Below are 23470 nucleotides of genomic sequence, written 5' to 3'. Positions count from 1 at the left end.
GTATGTCATAGAAATAATGAAATTCCCTTGTCAATTGCATTATAATACACTCTCCTCAGTTCTTTAATGATGACCATTTTTAAGTCTTTTATCATTTACAGACAGTTAATTGCTTGACTCTGATATTTCAATTAAAAGTATTTCTGCAAAAGTGTTTCATCTTTAAAGAGATTCGTGGAAAAGACTGACAGTTTCTGATAACCTGATAAGATCAACACTTTTTCATGTGGGAGGGATAACACAGAAACTTCTAAGTGCTTTCCCAAAGCTACCTGCATAGCCTCACCATATGCCATGAGATAATACCCCAGAACCTGTCCCCATTCTCCTTCCCCACATCAGAAGAATGGCTCCATTGTATTAATGATATCATATCAACAGGTGAGGACTTGTTGATACCCTGCAGACTTGGCCAAAACATCTGTGAAGGAGAGGACAGGTGGTGAGCCCACAGCAAAGTCAAGGCCCAGGCGCTGCCATGAGGCTTTGGGAATCGTGTAGCTGGATAAGACACATATTCTTCCAGAAGGTGTTTGATAAGATACAAGCCTATACAAGCCCTAAAAATGTAAAGAAGATAGAAGCCTTTGTGAGGATTTGGGGTTTTAAAGGAGTTGTATTTTCTACCTGCCATGGTGCCTCTGTCCCTTTTACTACCTGGTAAAGAAAGGGCACACATAGGACTAAGGATAGAGCAGTAAGCCACCTTTGAGAAGGCAAAAATACCAGTGAAACAGATTCAAGCCCTGGGCATCTCCCAAGCAGGGTCGGCATTTGGGTTAGATGTGTCTGTGATGCCAGAAGTATGGGTTGGGCATGGAGGCTGAAACAACAGAAGGTGAGATGGCCCCTGGGGTTTTGGTCCCAGCTCTAGAGGGGGCACCAACCCAATATGCCCTCATAAAGGAAGAGGTATTAGCAGTATGCACAGTGCCGCTTCAGGTGGAGCCTCTTGGGATGGAAGGAACCACAGCAGCCAGTGACCGAACTCAGAGTGATCTGTCTGGTCATTCATGAGCCCTTACCATGAACCCTTTGCACTGAAGTTGGGCTGCTCTAAAGAGATTAATCCTGTGGCTTAGACAATGAAACGCAGAGGAGTAGATGACTCATGAGTTGGCCCTCATGGGGTCAAGACATTTAGAGGGATACTTGGGTCTGCCCACAAGAGCCCGAGGCAGTCCTCGCTGTTTTCTATGTCCCAGCTCAGAAGGCCCTGACACCCCCTGCAATCAGGAAGCTGATGCCTTAGCTACTGTATGAGAACTAGCAACTGACCTATCAGTGGACACAGCAAATTGGGTGCATAGAATGTGTGGCCCTGTGGTGCCTAGGTGGGATGTCACGGGTGCCAGATAGCTCTTAACATACAGTGACTCCATTAGTGCAGTAATAGAATGTCCTTTGTGTTGTAAACAGTGTCCATGGCAAATGCCAAAGGAGTTTGGGGCCATGGATCAGAATTCCCAACTGGTGAGGGATTGGCAAGTTGGTTATATTGGCCCCTTGTCTCTGAGTGAGGGCTCTAAATACTCCTTGGTTTGTGTGGCTTAACCCACACTTCCTCCTGTTACCATGCAAATCAGGCTGCCACCATTAGAAGACTAATAAGGTTGAGTATCATGTATGGATACCTCTTTTGAATAGATAGTGATTTCAAAGCTTATGGTATACAAGACTGGCAAAGACACATGAAATTAGATGGAAATTCCATTCCATTCAATGGAAATAACAAATGAAAGAAAGAGTGGGAAAGAGAGAGAAAGAAAGAAAGAAAGAAAGAAAGAAAGAAAGAAGAAAAGAAAACAAGAAAAGAAAAGAAAAAAGAAGGAAGGAAGGAAGGAAGGAAGGAAGGAAGGAAGGAAGGAGAGGGAGAGAAGAGAGGAGAGGAGGAGAAGTGAGGAGAGGAGGGGAGAGGGGAGGGGAGGAGAAGGGAAGGGAGGACAAGAGAGGTGAGAAGGGAGGGGAGGTGAAGAGGATAAGACAGAAGAGAGAAGAGAGGAGAGGAGGAGAGGAGAAAAAAATAAATACGAAAGCAGTAGATTAAATTTCTAAGAGGCAAAACCACCTTGGTTGTTGGACTAGTACTATCCCAGGCTTTGCTACATTTATTTATTTATTTATTTATTTATTTATTTATTTATTTAAATTTTTTTTTTCAACGTTTATTTATTTTTGGGACAGGGAGAGACAGAGCATGAACGGGGGAGGGTCAGAGAGAGAGGGAGACAGAGAATCGGAAACAGGCTCCAGGCTCTGAGCCATCAGCCCAGAGGCTGACGCGGGGCTCGAACTCCCGGACCGCGAGATCGTGACCTGGCTGAAGTCGGACGCTTAACCGACTGCGCCACCCAGGCGCCCCGGCTTTGCTACATTTAAATGGCCAACCAGCAGAGCCTATTGCCCCATATACTAGACTTGAGACCCCTGCCAAGACACCCAATACAGCAAGGGTGTAGAAGTGACAGGAAATAGCCATTGTCCTCTCACCTTGGTTCAATGGTGCTATGCTGCTGAGAATCACAAGCCCCATCACGCCTGGGGAAGGAGTGATGTGTTTTGAGGGTGGGGAGAAAGGAGTTATCTAATGGAATATACAATGAGAATTTACAATGGAATTTACAATTTACCTGACGATGTTGCCTCCCCAGCCAACGTGTTTGGTCTGTTCAACAAAGTCAAGTCCCTAAAGCTGCCAACCTCCCTTTTCTTCAGGCCAGATGGGTACATTCTATTTCCTACTGGTACCATCATTTGGCTGCAATCTTTTTTCCTTTCATTGGCCTGGAGGACATTATAGGCCATACTAAATTCACCCAGCAAGACTTGAATGATAGTGAACAAAACCTGTCTTTACTAAGCACTGAATGCCTATAATTCAAAACAAACAAACAAACAAAACTATCCTCCAAAATGAAATGGCTTTGGACATTATTGTTGCCTCACAAGGAGACATCTGTGACATGCCAACAAAATGTGTGTTTATACCTAAGGAGTCTGCTAATGTTCTACCTTTATTAAATTGCATAAAGACAAAAGTGAATGCCCTGATGAGTAACCTAGCCCCCAGCCTAGGGGACTTAGGAAATCAATGGTTCAGATCACGGGGATCTTGATTTAAAAAAAATTGTCACTGATATGGGGAATTATTGCCTTAATCTGTGCTTTCGCTTACATGCACATATGTTGTTGCTATGACACCTGTGTCCCATGCAGCCAGATAGCTGCCAAATGAGCCACCTGGATGGTAGGAAAACTCTTCTTATTGCTCAGGGCATCACAAAAAGAGGGGGCATATGAGACCGTAAGAGCCGGTCACAAAAAGTGAAATATTGGGCAAAGTCAGTTAGTTGAATCACGATCTGGCCCTGGACAAATGGAAGTTCCTCATGCTGGCCTCTTTGGAATGTGTCCTGCACTTGTTTTCTTGTTCCCAGAAGCTACCCAGTTAAAGCCCGTATATAAACTTTTTCAGATTTGAAGGGCAGGTTCAAAGGTCTACCCGCCCAACACAAGCCTCATATGTAAGTTCCCTTGCTTCTTAAAATTGCTTCTTACCGATCTGAAATGGCCTACCTCTTTTTTCGGCCTTTCCCTGCCCTTTGCCAAAGGAGCCACTTTCAGATGATACACAGGAAGCTCCCAGAGTTGTGAAGCAATACTCTTACCTCATCAGTCTTATTGTTAGAGCAAATAAGGGTAAGGGGGGCAGACACTCACCAGGAGCCCTGCACTGACACCATGTCAAGTCAGGAGTGCTCAGCTAGGAGCCAGGTTGTGAAGGTGGGTAACCGACATTTCCTACCCTGAGAGCTTGCTCCGTATCTGCGAGCAAGAAACGAAATGACAGCTATCGGTGTTGTGGTCTATCAACAGTATGTGTATGTGTGGAAATCACACAGATATTAATGATTAGCTCCGACCTAGGAGGAAGGTCTTCAGAAAAGAGGTGGTGACTAAGCCCATCAACTCCTGTGTGTTGAGCACCAACATTGTTCCTGGAAGTGGGGTGCGCTGGGGAGAATGGTTTAAGAGCAAACAGGGTCCCTGTCATGGAATTTCAGGCTGTTGAACTTGCTAGAGTGTCCCTTCTTCAAGATTTGCATGTGGCTGACTGTGTCTTGTCACTCAGGTACGTGCTCACATGTCACACTATCAATGGAGCTTCCAGACATCCTCATGTCTTCGATCACCACAAATGACTCACTTCAGATGACGGATACAAACAGACTAACAGAAGGAATGGAAGGAGATATTCTATGCAGATGGAAACAAAAAGAAAGAAGGGGTAGCTATGCTTATATCAAGCAAAACAGTCTTTCAAACAAAAACTCCAACAAAGAACAAAAAACAGCATTACACAAAGTGGACAGCCAACAAGAGGATGTAGCATATGCGAATATTTATGTACCCAACATAGGAGCACATAAATATAGAAAGCAAATATCAACAGACCTAAAGGGAGAAATAGAGACTAATACATTAGTAGTAGGGGACTTTAATACTCTTACATCAGTGGAGAGATCATCCAGACAGGAAATGAATAAGGAAACATCAGCCTTAAACGACACTTAGACCAGATGGACTTAGATAACACAGAACATTCCATCCCCAAACAGAAGAACACACATTCCTCTCAACTGAACTGGGAACATTCCCCAGGATCGATCATATGTCCGGCCACAAAACAAGTCTGAATACATTTTAGGAGATTGAAATCATATGGAGAATCTTTTCTGACCTATTAGAAACTATCAGAAAGAGAAATTTGAAAATATAATCCCATTTATTGTTGAATCAAAATAGAATACAATACCTAGGAATACATTTAACCTAGGAGGTAAAAGACTGTATACTGAAAACTATAAGACATTGATAAAAAGAACCTGAAGAAGACACAGTTAAGTAAGATACTGTCTGCTCACAAATTGAAAGAACGTTGTTAAAATGCCTAATGTTAAACGTAAAATGTTACAATGTCCATGCTACCCAAAGCAATCTACAGATTTAATGCAATCTTCATCAAAATCCCAGGGGCATTTTTTGCAGAATTTAAACAAACAATTCTAAACCGTGTGCAGAACCACTAGAAGCCTCAAATAGCCAAAGCAATCTTGAGAAAAAACAAAGCTGGGAGCATCAGTGTCCCTGACTCCAAACCATTTTACGAAGCCATAGTAACCAAAACACTATGACATTGGCATAGAAAGAGACACAGTTGAACAGAAGAGAGAAGTCAGAAATGAACCCACTCCCACGTTTAAACCACATTATTTACAACAGCCAAGACACGGAAAAAATGGAAGAAACGGATAGGTAAAGTGTGATTGTGTGTGTGTGTATCTACATATAGATATAGATATAAATATAGATATACATGATATAGATATGGATATAGTTATGATATATATAGATGATAGAGATAGAGCGTATATATGTATATTGCATATATATTGTATGTATGTATATTGTATATATATTATTGTATATATGTATACATGCATATTTTATATATATATATTATATATTGTATATGTGTGTATTGTATATATATTATATATTAATAGATTACACACACACACACACACACACACACACACACATATATATATACAATCTTGCCATTTGTGACAACATGGATAGACCTTGAGGGATTTATGTTGTGAACTAAATCAGAGAAAGACAAATACTGCACGATCTCTCTGATATGCCAGGTGGGTAAAGTGAGTGAAAGGGTCAAAAATGCACAAACTTCCAGTTAAAAAGGAAATAAGTCATTGGGAAGTAACGTGCAGCATGGTGACTATAGTTAATAATATTACATGTTGTATATTTGAAAGTTGTGAAGAAAGTGAAAGTCCTCATCACAAAACCAAAAATAATTTTTGTGTAACTGTGGTGATGGGTGTTAACTAGAGTTATTATGGTGACCATTTCACAATATACACAAATATTGAATCATTGTGTTGTATGCCAGGAACTAATATGATGTTACGCGCCAATTACACCTCAAAAAATAAATGAAAATGAGACGAAACATAATGATGGGCAATATGTAGCCTTAAAATTGAATGTAGTAAATACAGAAGAGAAGTCATTAGTCCTACAATGGGCAGAACAAAGAAGTTTATAAAAAGTGATCTCTTCAGGTCACGAAAAGCTAATGTTACTAAATACAGAATTAGGGGTTGGTTTGGAACCCAAATTCAGTGCATGCAAAAAAGAGTATCTGTGAGTGGAGGCTTTTCACCACTATGCATGAGTAAAACATTAAAAAAAAAAGAAAGTGCAGTGTGAGTTATTTTTACCCATTCAGTGATCCATGCGTACTTTGTTCTTCTTGAGGAATTTTTTTTTTAATGTGTATTTATCTTTGAGAGAGAGAGAGAGAGAGAGGGACACACAGAATCTGAAGCAGGCTCCAGGCTCTGAGCTGTCAGTAGAGCCCGAAGCGGATTCGAACCCACAAACTATAAGATCACGACTTGAGCCAAAGTCAGATGCTTAACCAACTGAGCCATCCAGGCGCCCCTTCTTGTGGAATTTAAACATTCAGCTTTATATTACAAGTTTATGTCTCCTACTTTACTTTCCTCCTACATAGAAACAATTCTATTATTTACGTAGCTTTCGCTTATTTTTTCTCTATTTTCTTTGGGCCATAATTTATATACAGTAGAGTTAACTCAGGGCACGGTTCTGTGAGTCTTGATAAACCTATATAGAGTCACCACACGAATTACATCACCTCAAACCATTCATTCCCTCAGGCTCCTTAGAGTGAAGCCTTTTCTGGATCTCCAGCCCCTCATAGCTAGGGGCCTGTTTTCTGTCTCTCTAGTTTTGCCTTTGCAAAAATGCCATCTAAGTGGCACCATAAAAGGAATTACAGATGTCAACTGTTTTCCTGGTGCCAAGTATGGGGATAAACACAGAGCAGCCTTTTTACTGGCAGAAAAAAGCGATCTCTACTGAACTGTTGGCATTTTACCCGTCTCATAACTTTGTCACTTTTTAGCTTGTGTAGAGTTGTTGTGTTTTTTTTCTTTTTAAGTGTTTATTTATTTATTTATTTTGAGAGAGAGAGAGAGAGAGAGAGAGAGAGAGAGCACACTTGTGAGCCGGGAAAGGACAGAGAGACAAGGAGAGAGAGAATCCCAAAAAGGCCCCCCTGGTCAGCGCAGAGCTGGAGGCGGGGCTCGATCTCACGACTGTGAGATCCTGACCTGAGCCAAAATCAACAGTCCGACACTTAATGGACTGAGCCACCAGGTGCCCCGGGTGTTGTGTTTATCTGTATTAATACATAAGAGAAAACAAATAAACAAAGACGTCACTTGTGGTCTCCAAGGATGTTGGAGGCATTTTCCTCTTCGGGCCAGGGACACTGGAGAGCGAGGCCATCGGTGCAGCCATGTTAAACACAACTGTGATTACAAACATGATTTCTGCCGTCTGGTTAGTGCTAGGGCATCGATGGCAGGGGAAATGCCTGCAGATTTTTGTGCCTTCAGGAAAATGTTTTCTCGTCCTTATTATAGATTTAGGTATATTGTCAGTGAACATTCTATTTTGTCCTCATGAAAGTTGTGTGCGCATATGTGTGTGCACCTACATTGGATTCAAGAGCCTCAATGGTTCTGTGGGTTGGAGGGAAACTTTCCACTCAACGTAGTGCTGAAACTTTGAAACGTGAATTGCTACCGTGCTTCTCTTCGACGGTTTCCCTCCCCTTCCTCTCTCTCCCTGCGCTCAACCGTGCGTTCCCTGCACAACTTCAGAAGGTACTGCTTTGGAAATCTGTGAATTACCCGGAAGTAAGGATGGAGAACCGCCCCTAAGGTGAAACTCACCTCTATGGGTAAAAGGGGGGGTTTCCTAAATGAGTGTGAGGACCACACTCTACCCGAAGCAGAGGGACACGTCCACTGTGGAATGAAACAGGTGCTCAAGAGCTGGGAGCAAGGACTCACCACTCCTTAAAAGGAACTGCGTGCAGTGCCCCCGTCTGTTTTCACTGTGAATATTGCCAGTTTTTTAATGTCGTTGAAAAAAAATTTTAAATCCTTCCTTTAGATTCATACTAATGACCATAAGGAGTCTGTTTCCCAATAATTCTTTTAAAACAGGACGCGCATTTTCAGAGTCTTTCCACATCCAAGAGATTTTTCTGCCGACTCCAATCATTAAATAGAAACTTCTGAAACCAAAACCGTTGAGTCACAACTCCTTCTCGGCACTCTCTGGAGCCCTTTGGAAATGTTTGGATACAAGTCCTTCTTAGGCTAATTCACTGACAGATGAGTAAGCTCTTTTGTTCAGAATACACAGTTGTATTTTCAAGGCAGGAATGCTCTCTTTAACAGTATGTTGTTACTGTTTTCGGTGCATTTGTCAAAAGATCTTCCTTAGTGCTAGCCGTTGTTTTAATTTCGGTGCTATTCCGTTTCTCCAGTAACTCCTGCCCCGGTCTCTGGTTTCAACAAGGATACCTTCAGATATGTTATTCTGCACTGGGGTGGTATGGTCCCCATCACTCCCTGCCCGCTCCTCAGGCACAATCAGTACATGTAACCTAAAATACACATGATATCCCTCCCTGTGATGAGGAAAACAAAGGGGAAAAAATGTAGCTTCAACTAAATCTCCTTAAAGCATGCAGCTCACTGATAGACACCTCAGCAACTCGTGGCTGCCTTCGCTCCTTAATGCTTTTGTTTTGTGAAAGGGGCTGAAAGTAACCTTCTCTGACCAGCAGCTAGCCCCTCAAGGTCCTGAAAGCCTCGCTTCAAATACCTTAGAAACTTACTTTATCTCCATTTCCCTCCCTCCACAAACCTAAGAATGTATCATCAGTCACTCCTCACAACCCCAGTGCAGCTGTGTCTGCCCACAGGTCCTGTCCCTGGGCTCTAATACAATCACTTTTTGCACCAAACACGTCTTAAGAATTCTTTCTTGGCCCTTTGCTTGAGAATCCCGTCACCTGGGCCTTCACTGCTAACTTCAGGCTCTTTCTCGATGGTTTTCTAGAGTCATTCGTTCAGGGGGAGCCAGTGTTCAAGTGCCTGTTTTTCAGCCCACCTCTATCTTCCCGGAGTGTGGTGTGATGTGTGTATACATCCGGGGGCTTCCCTACGAAAAGCAGCCTACCTCCAAATCCACACAGACAATGAATCCCAGAATGCGCACATCCACTTTGTCATCAGAATCCAGAAGATGTTTTTACTGCTTAAAGGCCAATGGAATTGGCTAAATAAAACAAGGCCGGTAGTCACATTTACTTGGTCTCTCTCGGAGCACATAGGGAGATCATTATCCATTCGTGGGATAACGGGGTCTTGGGCTCCGATATCCAAAGATGATTTTAATCAGAAAACTGAGCAGGATCTCTTTAGTATGTGTTTGAAGCCGGTTCAAGCAGCCACAGTACTTTTTCTCTCACCAGTGCTGCTCTTTGTCAATCATTAAAGACCAAACTCTCCCCTCCCCCCAAGAACAGATACCGTGTAAGTTACTTGTGTACTAAGCTCAGTTCCACGGACTTAAAATAAAGACCCCTGACCCGTATCGTGTCTCACGATATGCATCAGTCAATTAACGTTTTAACACTCTTCCTTCATCTTTCATCGCGGCCTAAAATAGGATTCGGTCGCGTCCTGTGTCTTTCTGCCCTTTTCTTCTCTTCCCTCAAATAAGTGAATGCCTGCAGCTTCCATGTCTTTCAATGAGGTCCTTTAAACCGACTAACTCCCGACCACAACTGCGTGGAAACAGGAAGAAGATTCTTCTTTTTACTGATCTCATTATTACACCGTTTTCAACAGTGAATCAAGAGATAAAACTAGTCTTTTAGAAGATTTCTGTAAAAGTACTTCATCTAAAGCATGGCAACCCATCAGCGCTTGCTTACTATGTTGGAGCTTTGGAAGTTTATTAATAAATTCACTTAATGATAAAGTCCTGATACTCCTGAGTAATATAATGCAATTTTACCCTGGAATACTCATGTTCTATGTATCAGATTTGCCATCTGGCTTCATATTTCCAGTTGAATAAATGTGATATTTTATGAGAATTTAGATTCACTTTATCAATGACTCATTCTTGTCATTAAAGTGTCTCTTTGTACTGCATTAAATTGCCATTTATAAAATTGGGGGTTTTATAGCGCAGATATCTTTTGTTCTAGTTTGGGGAAAAAGAGTTTTAAAACATGAGTTCAATAATTCATGAACAAATGAAGGTTCAGATAGTAGTCAGGAAATGTCATGGACATTTTCACATTGTTTAAATTCAGACTTGACAGTTCATGAATTAAGTTTTGTCCTCGCAATGCCTCATTTTATTTTCATAGTCTAGTATGAAATATTTACCAGGGATTCACCCGGGGGTACCGCTTTGGATCAGAAAAAGAAGGCAATAACAGTGATATGCAACAATTACTTTATTGTGACAGTGATTATACAGTAAGCCTGTAATTATACGCTGCTGATCTGAAAACTTGCGGCAGTGGAAAATACCTAACTAGAATTCCCTGCTGAGATATTGATGACTAATCAATGGCGATGCCATTTCCTAGAAAGAAAGCACACCACTATAATAAATTGCTTGGCTGGTTTGCACAAGTGCCCACACTGTGCCTAACTCATGGACAAGAATTTGAGAGATCCAACTCTCCCCTGGAAAACCTTTTTCAGGAAATTGCTTTTCTTTCTGGACACAAGAACTAGTGATGACTTTTATCACTAATGACACTGAATAGCGTCAGACTGTTCTGAAATGCATCCGATGCATGCGAAGTAGGCATATGACCTGCACACAAAAATAATAAGATGTCTCACAGAGAAGACTAAGTCGTGTGTCCAGTAACATGGAAAAAGTTTGAGTTGGAACAGGTTAAGCTGCATGACCCACTAGTCAAAATAAACATGTGAAATAAACATTCTGGAATCCCAGCTGCATGTCACAAACACTTGCAGAGAAACTTTATATGTACCAGGTACTAGGTGCTTGGGCTAGGGATGGAAAGATAAGTAAGATGCTAGCTAATTCTGCCCTCCAGATGCTTCCAGTGAACTGGAAGACCGATCCGTGTAAACAAACGAATGTGCCGTAGGACAGCGGGTAAAAGTACCCAGCAGATAGCAATTCTCCCGTAAAGTGTCTTTGTCTTGGTGTTTTGGAAGCTGGGGCCGAATTGAAATGGGAAATCCCTGGAGAAAGTGGCCCACTTACCCCAGAGAGGCCAGCCAGCCTTCAGCAAGGGAGTGGTGGTGCCAGAACGGAATCTAGGAGTCACGATTTTCCAGAAACGGACATGAGGAAATCATGAGGTCTGTGTCTCCTGTGTCTGTGCTCACCCTGACCTCTCTGCTGCTCTCCATCCATCTAAATATTGCAGCACCTTTCTTTGCGCATACGCATGGCTGTCGCTTGCAGCCCTGGAAGCTGAACTGGTCTTTGAAAATAGACTGCTTACTGGTCTTTTTACAACATCTTCCACTGAAGTCATTAGCTACAAACAAGATCAAGGGGAACCGAAGGGGGTCCTTGTCAGCTAACACAGATATTTCAATGATAAAGATAAGAAACCAAAATTATAAGTCCAATAAATCATCTGGTTCACTTAGCCTTTAGAAATGCATACAGAAAATTGACTGAGACCGAAGGCTGTTTGATTTGAGTAACACCTTCCCATTCACTGGGGTTTGACTTAGAAGAGTTAATTATCCTCTCGGCACCTTTTTTTTTTTTTTTTTTTTTTAAGTTTATTTATTTATTTTGAGAGAGATAGAGAGAGTGTGAGTGAGGGAAGGGCAGAGAGCGAGGGAATCCCAAGCAGACTCTGTGCTGCCAGCAGCAGCCCACACGGGGCTTGAACTCACGAAACCATGAGATTGTAACCTGAATCGAAACCAAGAGTTGGATGTTTAACCAACTGAGCCACCCAGGCGTCCCATGCATCTTTTGTCTTTTAAATCTACATATGGGGGGCGCCTGGGTGGCTCAGTCCCTTGAGGGTGCGACTTTGGTTCAGGTCATGATCTCGCAGTGTGAGTTCGAGCCCCGAGTTGGGCTCTGTGCTGACAGCTCAGAGCCGGGAACCTGCTTCGGATTCTGTGTCCCCCTCTCTCTGCCCCTCCCCCGCTCATGCTCTGTCTCTCTCTCTCTCTGTCAAAAGTAAAAACAAACATTAAAAAAAAAATTTAAATCTACATATGGATGTATGAATAATACCAATTTTGTATAGCTACGCTGATGATTAAATGAGATAATCCGTATAAAGTGCCCTTCGCACTTCACTTAAAAATTCAAATTACGGTCTATACTTTTACCTTGTATCAACCTAATAATTTATGAGTCTAAATGAGTCTAAATAGTATTTCTCACATGTTTTAAACGGTGCCATTTTATATTATAGATCAGTAATTTTTAAGGTGCGTATTATAGAGCCTCAGAGTCTGCTGGGTTGGGGGAAGGAAGCTAAGAGAGCAACCCCAGTCCTCTTTCAGCCTGTGGGAGTTCCCAACACTGGGATCCTGCTGCCAACTGTTTAAAACCAAACAGTTTAAGCTATTACAGTTTTTGGGGCGCCTGGGTGGCGCAGTCGGTTGAGCTTCCAACTTCAGCCAGGTCACGATCTCGCGGTCCGTGAGTTCGAGCCCCGCGTCGGGCTCTGGGCTGATGGCTCGGAGCCTGGAGCCTGTTTCTGATTCTGTGTCTCCCTCTCTCTCTGCCCCTCCCCCGTTCATGCTCTGTCTCTCTCTGTCCCAAAAATAAATAAAAACGTTGAAAAAAAAAATTTAAGCTATTACAGTTTTTGTAGATGTGAGCATTTGAACATTTTCATAACCTTTAACTTGAAAAATGTTGTATTTTCTTAAGAGAACTTACCTTGGGGCGCCAGCATGGCTCAGTTGGTTAAGCATCCAACTCTTGATTTCTGCTCATGTCATGACCTCACCGTTCATGAGTTAGAGCCCTGCATGCCTCTCCCTCCCCTGTGCTCTCTCTCTCTCTCTCTCTTTCAAAACAAATAAATAAACATGAAAAAAACAACTAACCTCCAAATCTTTATATTTAGAATTTATACAACATTTTTTATTGTTTAATATATATCATATATTTTTAATCTTTTTAATGTATTTTTAGTTAAATCCCAGGCAGTTAACATACAATGTCATATTAGCTTCGGGTGGACAAGATAGTGATTCAACACGTCCACACAACACCCGGTGCTCATCACAACAAGCGCCCTCCTTATTCCCTATCACCTGTTTCACCCATGCCCCACCTAAACTTTTTAGTTTATTTTATTTTTTAATTTTTTGACTTTTTATATTTTATTTACTTTTAAAGTTTATTTATTTATTTTTGAGAGAGAGAGAGTGTGCGTGAGGAAGAGGCAGAGAGAGGGGGACAGAGAATCTGCTGCCAGTGCAGAGCCCCATGTGGGGCTCAAACTCACAAACCTTCAGATCGTGACCTCAGCCCAAACCAAGAGTCGGACGCTTAACCGACTGAGCCACCCAGGTGTCCTGACTTTTTATTTTTTTAAATCTAGTTATTACATCAATAATCTCATTAATCATGTCAATAGCCCTATGACATTCTCATTTTATAGACGGGAAAACTCAGACCCAGAGAATTTAGGTAAAGTTCTAACTGTCTATAGCGATAAGATTTACCAGGGTTAAAACATACTTTCATGGATTTCAGATCCAGAGCACAATACTTTCAGTTAAAATTTTTGTTTTAAGATAAATATAAGTTCATACGCAATGTGAGAAATAACGCAGAAAGATTCTATGTACTCTTTTACCCAGTTCTGCCCTACACCCCATTGGCGACACCTTGCAAAACTATGTAACAACTAGGATATTGACATTGACAGAGTAAGACACAGAAATTTCCATTATCCTAGGTCCCTCCAGGCCCTGGGACAGCCACACCCACAGCCCTCCTGCCACCACACCTCCCCACACCTGACTCCCGGCAACCACTCATCTGTTTTCCATTTCTAGATTTTGTCATTTTGCAAAATGTGATATAAATATACACTCATAAAATTTATAACTTTGGGGCTTGGCTTTTCCTTTTAGTATAATTCTCTGGAAATGGATTCAGGTTGTTATGTGTAAATATAATTTGTTTCTTTTCATCAATGAGTAATATTCCATGAGATGGAAGAATGACAGTTTTTTAACCATTTATCTGTTGAAAGACATCCAGGTTGTCTCCAGGTTTTCACTGTGACTCCTAAAAGTTTAAGACAAAGCACATATTTTTAATAATTCATTATCAATGTTGACATGTGATTTTGTGGTCTTAATATAATGTAGGTTGCTTTTTTCTCTCTTCAAATCAAACATGATGACGAGAATTGTAGATGGGTTCAGAACTATAACAATACCATAGTCAAAATTTTCCTCTTTATGGCTGAGCAAATGGTATGCAAACTTTTGGAATACTGACAAAAACCAAGTTCTTATCAATCTTACGGAGTTACCAGGAAAAAAAAAAAAAGTTTCCTTCCTTCTGATTTTTAAAAATACATTGTGTTGATCCTTTTCTTTGTTTTGCTATGAAAAGTTTTGAAACTTTACTTTTTAAATGTAGGTGTTATATTTTGCTATCCTATATTGCCATTGCCAAGGCTTTAGGAAAGGAGTTAGGAGAAGTGGAAAGAGCCCATCCCCCATTTCTCTAACACATAGTCATTTGCTGATTACGTTGAGTCCACTTAACATCACGTTCTTAAAAAGGGGAAGAAACCAAAGCTGGCCAAGCACGAAGTACCAGTCCCCAGCTCTCTTAAGTTCTCACCTGGGTCTGAAGCAGCACGTTCTCAGGACCAGGACTGGGTGTTTCTTGCATGGTGGACGCGACTAATGAAGATGGGGCCATTAGACCTTGGTCTCACTAGGGCTGGATTTTCCCCAGCAACAGGTCCAGTGGGGTTTCACACCCACTTAAAGAAGCAGGCTGTGTACACAGTGGTCCCACTTCATGACCTGAGCTCAGATCTTCCTGCTCCTAAAAGCAGAAGCAGGAAACTTGTCCTTCCCAAACCATCTCTCCAAGCTTGTTCTTTCCAAAGGCAGCGCTTACTCCTTTCTAACTTACTCCAAAGGCACTTTCCTAAGGAGCAGGAAATGAATTCCTGAATATGTATTTAATATTATATTTTATTAACACATATTTTATTCAATGTCTTTAAAACATAATTCAAGAGAGTGTTTGGTTGAAACTTAGTAAAACCAGAAGCCAATATTGTGTTTCGATTCACAGTTGATAACACTAGAAGCTAAAACATTTCGGTTGCTCACTCTTGCTTTCTTATCATCGCACTGCAGCCTCGAACAGGTTTTCCTTCGTGGCAACAAAATCAGGGCTGGCACTTAAGAAGTCTCCGCGACGGGTGTCACCTGCAGAGTTTACAATTGTATTCCACCTCCTACGGACTCCTTCAGTGGCCGGTGTTGACCGGAACACTGACACTGAGTTTCAGAGTTTAAAAAAAATACTACTTCCTATATTCCTTCAAAAATCGCATAGCCACTGAACGCACCCATGCCGGGTACTAGAGGTGTAACTTTTACCGGCGTAGCCTTGCCTGAAAGCGCACACAGCCCGGTAGGTGAGTAGGTCAGGGACGGAGACCAGGCTGCAACAGTCATGAGAAATGCAGGTCTGTGAGAGCGGGTTTCTGTCTCACTCAGTGACACGGCCCCAGCATGTAACACAGTGACTTACTTTACCTATTTGGAAAATACTTGCTAGATTGGGTGAATGAAGAGAGAAGTTATGGGCGTAACCAGACTTGTGGCAGCCTTTACATGTTTCATGTAGTATTACCTAGATTAGGTCAGTAGCCCACAAGGCTACATGTGCTGTCTCTTTTGAATAGTTTTTGCTTTAAAAATAAAACTAAGATGGGGCGCCTGGGTGGCGCAGTCGGTTAAGCGTCCGACTTCAGCCAGGTCACGATCTCGCGGTCCGTGAGTTCGAGCCCCGCGTCGGGCTCTGGGCTGACGGCTCGGAGCCTGGAGCCTGTTTCCGATTCTGTGTCTCCCTCTCTCTCTGCCCCTCCCCCGTTCATGCTCTGTCTCTCTCTGTCCCAAAAATAAATAAACGTTGAAAAAAAAATTTTTTTAAATAAAACTAAGAATGTACATTATGTCTGTGCCGTAAAATACACGAGAGGGAGTTGTAATGATGGAGACTCTGTACCTACACACAAATGGACAATGAGAGACCATCTGTGATCGTAGGAAATCTGCCCAACGGCCCCTGTAGCAGCCAGCCCAGGGTGATCAGCACTTGGTCCCGAATTGACAGTTTACCTATTTTTTTTTTCATGCTAAAGCTTTCCCATTTGCTCTGCCCACCTTCTGCCAAATGCAAACGTCATGACTTGCTAAGTAGCAAGTTCTGCGTAAATGACCTCCGATCGCATTTGGGTGGTCTCCATTTAGTTCACTAAGATTCCATAAAGAGTGAGCGTAAGGATCCCGGGCCCACATTTGGCACTGGAGTGGTCAATAAATGAACAGGAAAAAAAAAAAAAAAAAAAAAAAAAAAAAGGAATGTGCATTATGGACGCTTTGGACACTTTAACAGTGTAAAATTATTAAATAAATGGTATCTGTACTTTCAGAATCCCTGAAGTACAGTTAAAACTGTTGATGCATTTTCTTCCAATTTTATTAAGTATTGGAAATTTTCAAGCAGCAAAAGTGTCTCAGAATATATTAGATTTTGATCCCTTTTTAATTAGCATTGTATAATGAACAACTCAGTTTTTTTTTTTTTTCAACGTTTATTTATTTTTGGGACAGAGAGAGACAGAGCATGAACGGGGGAGGGTCAGAGAGAGAGGGAGACACAGAATCGGAAACAGGCTCCAGGCTCTGAGCTGTCAGCCCAGAGCCTGACGCGGGGCTCGAACTCACGGACCGTGAGATCGTGACCTGGCTGAAGTCGGACGCTTAACCGACTGTGCCACCCAGGCGCCCCCTCAGTTTATTTTAAATACACTATTTTAAGACTCATAATATCAGTACATCAATGTTTATTGGCAATCTCCTTACTGTAAATGTTTGTTCTCATTTTTTTGCCCCACTAGTAATAATGTGAAAGATACAAATATGTGCTCCCAAATGTTTGTTTCTGGTTATCTCCTAACTACATTTTTGTCCTGGTTGCTGTTGTTTTTCCTGTATTACCTGTCTACTACTGAAAAACTACCAGAAATTTTAAAAAAGGATGAAACAGGGTTAAAGATCAATATAAAAGTTTTATTCTCAGCCCATAAAAAGGACTTCGTGGTATTTCTGAATGATAGAACTCTACAAATAAAAGAGAGAGAGAGAGATCATTTATATTCTAGCTTCTGAAATTAATTTTGCTTCCTTTCTCCCATACCCTTCATTATTTCCAATAATTATTGTACTCAAACAATGTAGCTGGAGTTTTAAACAAAAATTGATAAATATAAAAGCACTCTGTTGGACCCTATCTTATGAGGGGAGAAGGGTAAGTAGTAAAAGTTAATAACTAAGAATCTAGGGGCGCCTGGGTGGCTCAGTCAGTTGAGCGTTCGACTTCGGCCCAGGTCATGATCTCACAGTTCATGAGTTTGAGCCCCGCGTCGGACTCTGTACTGATGGCTCAGGGCCTGGATCCTGCTTCGGATTCTGTGTCTCCCTCTCTCTCTGCCTCTCCCCCACTTGCACTCTGTCTCTCTCTGTCTCAAAAATAAAATAAACATTTAAAAAATGTAAAAAAAAAAAAACTAAGAATCTACTATTAACTGAGCATAGATTGACTTTAAATGATTACCTACAGAATATACACATTCTAGAGGACAAGCCACACTATTTAGGGAATGCCCATTAATGGCCTTGCTATAAATTCTAAAAGAATCCAGATGGAGATTTTAAAAAGCCATTAATAATAGCCGAGCATCTATTCCTGCTAAGGTATTCTGCTAGGTACATAAAGCCTCATTCTCAAGGCTCTCGCAGACTAGTACTGCACTTACTTAAAAGCATACATTAGAGCTGAATGAGGCAGATTGTAATAAAATGCAGTAAGAGACAAACTACAGTGTAAATAAGAGTGATTTATTCATGCTGAAGAATCCAGGTGAAAGTCTGTGAAAAGATGATAATTCTGCGTCTATTCAGCAAATATGTATCGAATGAATGCCTATCATATTTTCTAATATAAGGCACACAGAAATGAAATAAACAGAAGTCTTGATCTCATATGCCCTATACGTCCATCATGGAAACAAACAAACAACAACAACAACAAAACAAATAAACCAGGAAAAATAAAATTAGCACTTACTGGCAAGGGAAAGACCTAGACAAGCCTGACTTGTGGGATAGGGTAACAAGAATTTGGCTCAGTCTCAGCGAATTTTACAATTTGAAAACCAAGAGTAAATCTTTAAGGGTATGAAAGAGAACTTCACATCAAAGAAGAATTTTCGAATCCATTTTCTGGAACTCTGGAATCGGATCCAAAACTTGTCACAACCAGAGGACTGGTTCATTAAAAAAAGGCGGAGCTGGTGATTTTTGATAAGAGAGTGTGGCATTTCTGTTCGCTTTGCCTGCCGGCTCCCAATTTCCATTCAGTGGTAGCGGCTGCAGCTGTAGGTACGGTGACGCGTGTTCCTGATGTGGTTTGCTAGTGTCAGGGATTAGGATGGACCTCGTTCTCAAAATAATGTGGTTCTTAAAACACGTAGCAGGTGGCCACTGCAGAAGCAGGTGACGGCAAAGGCAAAGCCGGAGCAGTCTGACTTGTCACTGAAAGATGACTCCGCCTGGGAGCAATGGAAACTAACCGGTCTTGGTGAGGGTGTGGGGAAACTGGACCTGTCCTCCATTCTTGGTGGGAAGGTACAATGGCGAAGCCACGGTGGAAAACGGGTGGTGGTTCTTCACAATGGTGACAGATGAATAGACCATCAAAAAGCAGACCCAGACCCATAAGTACAGAGAACAAAATGGTGGCTGCCAGAGGGGACGCGGTGTGGGGATGGGCAAAAAGGGGGAAGTGGGCTACAGGATACAAGCTCCAGTTGTGGAACGAATGAGTCGTGGGGAGGAGAGGTACAACATGGCTAGTATCATCAGTGGTGCCGTAATAGCCTTGTATGGTGACAGTTGGTGGCTACGCCTGTGTGTACACGTGTCGAGCCATTACATCGTACACCTGAAACTAATGTCACATTGTGCATCCCACACTCAAATAAAAAAGCGTGGTAAACTTAGAAATGCCATATGACCCAGTCATTCCACTCCTAACCATGTGCCCTAAAGAAAAGGAAACCGATAAATACACGCACATACATGGCAGGTACTATTCCCAACAGCCAAAAGGGGAAAACAACCCAAATGTCCATCAGTGGGTGAACGAGTGGGTAAAAAATTGAGGTGTGTACAGATAATAGACTATTATTCACCCATAAAAAATGAAATACTGATATTTGGTACAATGTGATAAGCTTCAAAAAATTAGGCCAAGTGGAAGAAAGTAGACACAAAACATCACACGCTGTGCGATCCCATTTGTATAAAATATTTAGAATATGCAAATCCATATAGGCCAATGCAGACTGGTCCCTGGAAGGTGAGGAGAGGGAGGAAGGGGGAACGACTTGCTTAGTGGGTACTGGGTTTCTATTCAGAGTGATACAGAGTTTTTGAAACTGGGTAGATGTGATGTTTGCACAGACACTGCACTAAGTGCTCCTCACTGAACTATTCCCTTTAAAGTGGTCGGTCCAATGCTACGTAAATTTTGTCTCAATTAAAAACTGTAATATAGGGGTGCCTGAGTAGCTCAATTGATTGAGCATCTGACTTCGGCTCAGGTCATGATCTCACGGTTCATGAGATGCAGCTCTGTGTCGGGCTGTGTGCTGACAGCTCAGAGCCTGCAGATTCTTTAGATTCAGCCTCTTCAGTCTCCCTCTCTCTCTCTGCCCCTCTGCTGCTTGCACTCTGTCTCTGTTTCTCAAAAATGAATGACCATTAAAAAAAATAATAAAACAAAAGAAAAAAGTAAAAACTGTAATACAAATGAACTCAGTAAAATTAATGAATTCCTGAAGCAAAGGAAAGAAAAGAGAAAAGAAAAGAAAAAAAAGAAGAGAGGGAAGAAAGAAAAGAAAAGAAAGCAAGCCAGTGGACTTAGTGTCCAGAAGTCCCCTAAAAACCTGTCTTTTTTCCCCTTTTCTCCAGTATATATTTATAATGGTAAAAGATTATGAGTACCTTTGGGGAAAGCTGGGGAGATTAATAGTATAAAGTTTTGCTAGTATACGAGGGTTGTTTCCCAAGGGAGCCCAGCTTTTCCTTTATTCAAGGGCTTCTGGGTCTATAAATTGGCTCAAGTTTGAGGATTAATTGAGGGACCATCTCAACGGTCCCTGAATCCCTTTTATGATTCAGGTTACTCTTTTGCTCACTTCTTCTAGAACATTTCTGCTTAGATAGATCAGGTACGGATTTAGTAGGCATCCTGCCCATTCACTTCGAGAAATACAGTGATCAACTAGCTGACACCACAGATTTGCTTTGGCTCTGCTACCCATGACCTCCACCTTGCCTTTGGCATTTGGGTGTCTCCTCTTGGCCCCTGAGGCTGAGGTCTCATTACCCCTCTGGTATTTAGTTTTCCCAGTTAAGTGGCTAGAGTTTGCATCGTGAGGTCTCGCCTAGAAATGAGTGATCACGGAGCTCTTCAAGGATTCTGGGGTACCCTCACACATTTATTTCTCACACTTGTGACGGAAGGCATACCTTCTGGATCCTCCCGGTGTGAATGAGCAGGTATTAAACAACAAATCCACCCTAATATTCCAGTTTCCCTAAGCCTTTGCATCCTGTTCTCTCCATTAAACCACAGGGGATTTAGGATTTTCTCATGACAGGCCATCCTTTGGTTCCTGTGTCAGCCAAGCAAGCAAATTTTAGAGCACTTTCTAACTCACCAAGCGAGCCCATTAAATGCAGAATCTCTGCTTAGTGAACCTACATCAATAGATTTGGTCTGACACAACTTAGTGTTCCTTCCATCATGATCCCACATCTTTGGTATTCATTCCTACACGTGTTCCCCGATTTCTGTCTGCATAAATTACTCACGTAGCATTTTCGGGGTGTGACCCACCTCCTTTGGGTCACACTCTGTACACTCCCCTTTGGTGAGTACCTTACTGGTACTTAAGTCCCATTATAGATCTAGAAGCAGAGAGGGGTGGTGAGGGTGGGTTGTGAGAAGAATCAGTCTTGTCTGGCCTGGCAACTGCCTCAGGAGAGGCCATTACCATTTCCTCAGGCAGTACATGGTTAATCATCTCAGACACCTCAGACAGAAGTGGAAAGTCCTCTGTTATCACTGTGGGTGGGGATGTCATTGCCTCTGGTAGCAGTGAGGCCGAGGCCGCTTCCCCTGAGAAAAGACACTCATTGAAATTTAGGGTACCAATGTTCTCAGCATCATCAGGGTCTTTCCATATATCTCCAACCCAGTTTATAAGACCCCATCCTTTCTTAATCAATGCTCTGGCTTTAATACTTTGCAAAGCTAAAAATTCAAATTGCTTTATAATTCAGCCAGTCACAGATGGAATTCTGCATCTGATTTTCACCAATTTAGTCCTGCATCTATAGGAGATAAGGGTTTCCTTCAGGGTGCACATAGGCTTTCAGGTCAGTTATGTAGCACTTGAACTAGAATTTAAATCCTTGAGCTCACCCTTTTCTTCCTCCATTTTGTCTAAAACAGGAAAAACCAACCAATATCATTATATTTGTTAGTTTCCCCAAAATATTCTAAAATATACAGAGAGTCACCTTGCTCTTTGTTTCTTGTAGTGATCGATTAGGAGTATTCAGTGCAATTATTCTCCATGTCACTATTGATCCCTACCATGGATCGTCAATGCTCCCTTTACTAATGGGAATAGTGCCATCCATGTCTTTAAATCTAATCGTGCTAAAGAGCTTCCATAGATATTAGCTTATAGAGGCTGAGAAGTCCCAAGACCTGCTATCTGCCAGTTGGAGACCCAAAAAAGCTAGTGATGTAGGTCAAAGCCCTGGAAAGCTGGAAAGCCAAAAGGGTGGATCCCAGTCTGAATCTGAAGGCTCTAGAACCTGGAGTGCTAAAGGCAGAAGATCCTAGTCCCAGCTCAGCCTTCAGGCAAAGAAAGCAACTCCTCCCTTCCTCTACCTTTTTACTCTAGGCACTGAGTGGCCAAATATGGGAGGGCACTCTGCTTTACTCAGTCTACCAGATCACACACTAGTCTCTTCTGGAAACATCCTCAAGACACATTCAGAAAATATGTGATATTTTTCTCAAGACAAGAATATATGTCTTATCAGATAGCAGGGACCATCCCCTGGCCCAGTCAAGTCGACACTAGTTCCTAATTCAAGTGCCACATAACTGACCTGAAAGCCTGTGTGCACCCTGAAGGAAACCCTTATCTCCTGTAGATGTGGGACTAAATTGGTGAAAATCAAATGCAGAATTCCACCTGTGATTGGCTGAATTATAATGCAATATGAATTTTTAGATTTGCAAAATTACCCATCAGTCTGCCGTAAGAATGGACCGAGGAAATTAGAATGTCACTCATCATACAGATGTCAATGTTAAAATATGAGAGATCTATCTTATAAGCCATGTTGTAGATTTTGTATTTTTTTCTGGAAATACTGAATTGTTTTTCGAGGCTCTATACCTTCATATAAGACTAATAATGGCCACATAAAGAGGAATCACTTTAGTGAGTCTTCAAACATTGTAAAAATAAGATGTATACAGATATCCATATGTTCATTTCATGTTTGTTTTTTATTTTATTTTATTTTTTTTCATAGACAAATATTTATTTTAATGTGCATTTTGTTTTTTGTTTTTTTTTTTATATATTTGAAATTTATTGTCAAATTGGTTTCCATACAACACCCATTGCTCATCCCAAAAGGTGCCCTCCTCAATACCCATCACCCACCCTCTTCTCCCTCCCACCCCCCATCAACCCTTAGTTTGTTCTCAGTTCTCAACAGTCTCTTATGCTTTGGCTCTCTCCCACTCTAACCTCTTTTTTTTTTTTTTTTTTTCCTTCCCCTCCCCCATGGGTTCCTGTTAAGTTTCTCAGGATCCACATAAGAGTGAAACCATATGGTATCTGTCTTTCTCTGTATGGCTTATTTCACTTAGCATCACACTCTCCAGTTCCATCCACGTTGCTACAAAAGGCCATATTTCATTTTTTCTCATTGCCACGTAGTATTCCATTGTGTATATAAACCACAATTTCTTTATCCATTCATCAGTTGATGGACATTTAGGCTCTTTCCATAATTTGGCTATTGTTGAGAGTGCTGCTATGAACATTGGGGTACAAGTGCCCCTATGCATCAGTACT

The sequence above is a fragment of the Puma concolor genome, chromosome F2 (genome assembly GCF_028749965.1).
Source record: "Puma concolor isolate L17-30 chromosome F2, mPumCon1.1.hap2, whole genome shotgun sequence".
In the NCBI taxonomy this organism is placed as follows: Eukaryota; Metazoa; Chordata; class Mammalia; order Carnivora; family Felidae; genus Puma; species Puma concolor.
Note: the sequence above shows the minus strand (reverse complement) of the source record.